The sequence below is a fragment of the Gekko japonicus genome, unplaced genomic scaffold (assembly GCF_001447785.1).
Source record: "Gekko japonicus isolate JY-2015 unplaced genomic scaffold, Gekko_japonicus_V1.1 scaffold3271, whole genome shotgun sequence".
Classification (NCBI taxonomy): Eukaryota; Metazoa; Chordata; class Lepidosauria; order Squamata; family Gekkonidae; genus Gekko; species Gekko japonicus.
Window position 1 is genome coordinate 89,956 of NW_015169882.1, and position 5,256 is coordinate 95,211.

Below are 5,256 nucleotides of genomic sequence, written 5' to 3' on the forward strand. Positions count from 1 at the left end.
ATTGTACCCCTTTTGACCCACTTAGGGGTTGGATTTCTAAAAATCCCTTCTTAGTGAGTGTTCTCCCCGAATTTGGTGTCTCTAGGTCCAGTGGTTTGGCCAGGGCGTTGGTTTTATGGTGAGGGGACTTTATTTTATATATATATAGATTTACTTCCTTTATACCCTGCCTTCCTCCTCAATGAGGACCAAAGCAACATGCCTGGCCCAGAATCAGCCAGTGGGATTCCACAGCAGGAGGGGAATTTGAACCTGGGTGGTCTCTGAGACCCTTCTCTCACGCTGTAACTGAGAAGCCACACTGGCTCTCATAGGGTGGCTGCTGTTGATCGGGATCAAGCAGCCAGCCCTGGGTGAAACTGTAACTATTCCCTGAAAAGATGTTGGTGAGGAAGGTGGGGATCTCAAAGAACATTCTGCTCCCCACATCTGACGGTGTTCAGCTGACCCTTGCTGACTCAGTTAAGAGAATTGGGGGTATATACTAGATCCAAGATTATTCCTGCAGAAGCAAGTTCACGCAGCTACAAATGATGCTTCCTCCCAACTCGGCCCTGCCCAGAAGATGGCCCCTTACCTTGATCCGGCTGATCTGTGGCCACCTGGATCGACGCCCCAGTGTCATCCAGAATAGACTGTTGTAACGCGCTGTCCATAGATTCAGGTGGGCTGCCGTGTTTGTCCCAAGCAGAAGAACAAATATTGAGTCCAGTGGCACCTTTAGGACCAACAAAGTTTTATTCTGGGTATAAGCTCTTGTTCGGGTAGAAGACGTGTGCGTGCACACGAAAGTTTATACCCAGAATAAAACTTTGCCTTAAAGGCGCCACTGGACCCAAACTTTGTTGCTCTGTCCTCAAAACCAATTCAGAAACCTCAGCTGGTGCAGAACGCCGAGGCTCAGCTATTATTGGGGGCCAGATGGAGCGTGCAGATGATTCCCATCCTACAGTCACTCCACTGGCTGCCCATCAGTTACGGGGCTCAATCTGAAGTATTGGCTCTTACACAGAAAGCCCGTTTGGTGTCGTGGTGAAGTGCGCAGACTCTAATCTGGGAGAACCGGGTTTGATTCCCCCACTCCTCCACTTGCACCTGCTGATGTGACCTTGGGTCAGTCACAATTTCTGGCACGTCTGTTCTTGAAAATGAGCATTTTCTGTCAGAGGTCTCTGAGCCCCACCTACCTCCCAGGTTGTCTGTTGTGGGGAAGGGAAGGGAAAGGAGTTTGCAAGCCGCTCTGAGACTCCGAGTGAAGGGCGGGGTATAAATCCAATCTCTTCTTCTTCATGGCCTTGGATCCTCATATTTGCCAGACTGCCTCTGTGCCGCCACAACAGCTTCACTCTTCGGAGCGAGGTCTTCTGCAGGCACCAACCTGCAAATGGGCAAAAATCAACCACCCATACCTGTGCCTTCTCTGCTGTGGCCCCCACGTTAAGGAATGGCGTACCTGAGGAAATCAGGACTGCTCCCACTCTCCTGGCTTTCTGCAGAGTATGAAAAACTGAGTTATTCAAATATGTAATCTGTGTCTTATTTATTGTCTCATGTTAAGGCTTATGCTTTGCTGCAGTCCTAGTTTTCGATTTCTGATTGGTTCAACAACCCTAATCCTTTTGTGTTGTTTCTTGAATGCTCCATCTCGTTGATTGCATTGACTCACTTTGTGTCATCTGCCTTGATTCCAAGGGAGAATGGCAGACTAAAAATGGCATAGGTAAATAAAATCATGTCTGGCTGTGGCTCCTCATCTCCCCAAGCCCCGCCCTCTCCAAGGCTCAACCCCCAAATCTCCAGGAATTCCCCAACCTGGAATTGGCAACCCTGGCAAGGCCAAAACAGCCCTGAAAAGGAATGTGCCCCCTGACTTTTACTCACAGAAAACCAGTGTAGAATGCTGTGGTTGCCTAGCAACCGGTCCCAATGGAATCCATTCCTTAAAGCTACAGGTTGTCGTGGAAGTCACATTGGTTTGTTTTCTTTCTGAAATTCTAGTATAGACAGAGAACCAGGTAACAAGTTTAAAGATTTGTTTGCCAGGCAGATAGGTGATTACAGAAACCCAAGTCTGCAAGAGATCACATACGTTTTCAGGGTGAGTGGCATACTTATACTTTTATACATGCATACTAAGAGCTGAAGTTAGTAACTTTCCACTGCTTTCATCTCTAAATCATATTATCTGTTATCAATGCAACAAACCTAAATTTAAGCAAACTCCGAAGGATGGTGGAAGAGGGCCTGGCATGATGTGGTACACGGGGTTGTGAAGAGTCGAACGACAACACACCCCCAGTGACCTCTGTTCCATGCCCAGAAGATGACAAAAAAGGTATTTGCAGGGATCAAAAGTATCTGCATCAGTGTCAATGACAAACACACCGAAATCCTGACCATTTAAGGGACAAATTCCTCCCTTTGAGGCTAGGATAATGTCAAAATGTGGTATTCCTTGTAAGCTGTGCTAGGGGGAGCTAGTGTACAGAATTTAGGCTGGCTGCTCAAGGAGTTTAGCTTCCAGCTCACAAGCATTTTCCCCTCTATTGGAAACAATGGATGGGGGCACCTCCTTCTTGGGTCTGTAGAATTGGACCCTCTGTTCCGGGGTGGCCAAACTTGCTTAATGTAATAGCCACATTGAATAAATGTCAGATGTTTGAGAGCTGCAAGACACAAACAAATATTACGCACACATTTTTATTGGAAAACATGCAAATTTACTTTTTATTAACATTAAATGAGACTGTCAAAAATAAAAGGGGTAAAAACAAATATTGATAATGATATGGTATTTGTCTAAGAGAGAAATAGAGAGGGGGTGGAAAGAATGAATGAAAGAGTTGGAGAAAGAAACAGAAAGCAAATAGATGGGGAGGGAGGGAGAAAGGAAAAAAAAGGTGGAAAGAAAGCAAATTGATGGAAGGAAGAGAGAGAGAAATAAAAAAGCAAAGGGAGGAAGGAAGGGGAAAGTGGAAATAATGAAAGAGGTGGAAATGTCTGTTGTGGGGAGGGGAAGGGAAAGGAGTTTGTAAGCCGCTCTGAGACTCCGAGTGAAGGGCGGGGTATAAATCCAATCTCTTCTCTTCTTCTTCTAAAGCTCAGCATGAGATTAGGCTAGTTAGAGATGCTAAAAAGAACAAAAAAGGGTTCTTTTCTTATTTTCAAAGTAAGAAAAAAAGCCACGGACATGGTAGGCTCATTGCAGGGACAGGAAAATGAAATTGTAACAGGTGATGAAGAGAGGGTGGAACTACTCAGTTCCTACTTTTCTTCAGTCTTCTCTTGCGAGGGAAACGGTGCTCAATATGGCAAAAACAGAAGAAATGATGAGGGAAGGGAGTTGCAGCCTAGGATCAATATAGAGGTAAGTACATAAGCACCTAGTTTCTTTAAATGAAACTAAGTCCTCGGGGCCAGATGAACTGCATCCAAGCGTACTAAAAGAACTCATGGATGTAATTTCTGAGCCTCTGTCCGTTATTTTTGAGAATTCCTGGAGAACAGGTGAGGTGCCAGAAGATTGGAGGTGGGCAAATGTCCCCATCTTCAAGAAGAAGAAAAAAAGAGGATCCAGGTACCAACCTGTCAGGTTGACATCTATACCTGGGAAAGTTTTAGAGTCAGTCAGTCCTTGAGCATTTAGAAAGGATGGCTGTGATTACTAAGAGCCAGCATGGGCTCCTCAAGAACAAGTCATGTTGGACTAACCTTAGCTCTTTTTTTGAGAAAGTTACTACCTTTCTGGATCAGGGGAATGCTGTAGACATAGTGTATCTTGATTTCAGTAAGGCGTTTGGTAAGGTTCCAGACAATATTCTTGTTGACACACTGGAAAAATGTGGTTTGGATCCTTATGAAGGTTAGGTGGATCCCTAACTGGTTGACAGATTGCACCCAAGAGTGCTTATAAATGGTTCCTCATCATCTTGGAGAGGAGTGACAAGTGGAGTGCCTACTGGGCTTTTTACTACCCTGAATTGCTCTCTTCCAAGACTGAAATGACCTACTTGAGAGGAAACCTCGGCAGAATTGTTCTGCCTTGTTCTCTGTTGCCTGCCTGCAACCCTCCCTGTTCTCTTCCCCAGTTCACGCTTGGCCTCTCTAGCTGACAGCTCGGCTGTTTCAACCCTTTCAGAGCTGCAGACACAGGAAAAAGGCTCAGCGCCCAGACCCCATGGGACTGGACTTAAGCTGGGCTAAAAGGCAGCTCAGTGGGAATGTTGCAGGGGCGGGGGGGAGTTGCCTGCCCATCCCAAGGCAGGGATTTCCCTTGTTCTCCTTCCCTCTCTGGGGCTGCAAACGGAGGTGGAATCTGCATTGGTCTTTCCCACCCGTGTCCCAGCCTTTTGACTCAGTCTTCAAAAAAGCTGTCTACATTGGGTGTCTGTTTTCACACCTCAAGAGTGCTGGCATACTTTTGCACGGTCTGCATGTGTTTATTGTCCTTTCTGGGCCGCTCCACTGTCATTGCACCTCCATACTGCTTTAAAAGAATCTTCTCCAAACAACACTCAAACAAGCATAGAGACGGCCTCACAGCGGCAGGAGAATTATTTAAACATGCAGATAGGGCCGGAGAGTTCATTGGGGGTGGGGAAGGACGCAGGGAGCCCTTGAAGGGAGGGGATGCCCAAAGGCAGCCTCCTTTCCCGAAGTCCGGGGTCTGTCCCTTCCTCCTCCAAGAAATGCTGTCGAAAAGTCCCGCAGGGGGGCCTTCTGGGCGCGGCCGAGGTCCTGCGTTTTCTCTCTCCACCGCGGCGCCCCGTCCACTTTGCAAAAGAGCCTGGCCTCCTATGGTCTGACACCTGCGCCCCCCCCCCCTTCCGCTGAGTTTTAGGGCCCTGGTGGGAGGCGGACGGATAAGGAGCGGGGACCCGGCTTCAGCCTCCTTTGACAGCGCGGGTTCCTCCGACCCCGCACTCAGTTACTCCGGAGCGGCCCCGCTGAGCGGCGGAGGGCAGCCCGGCCGATGCTCTTCCCGGGAGGACGCAGGTTGCACTTGCCTGCAGCGCTGAAGGGGTCAAGCCCACAGAGGCATTTGCTAGAGGGGCCGAGCAAGGAGTGAAGGGGGGGGGGTCGGAAGAGGGGAGGGGCGCCTGGTGCGCGCGCATGCGTGTCCGGGGAGGGGAGTTTGCTTCTGGGGGGGAGGCCAGGGAAGGCTCCGGAGAAGCAGCAGCAGCAGCAGCCGGGAGAAGCGGTGCAGCCGAGGACCCGGGGAGGTCTCCTGAGAAGTAAGGGCATGCACCGGGGGGG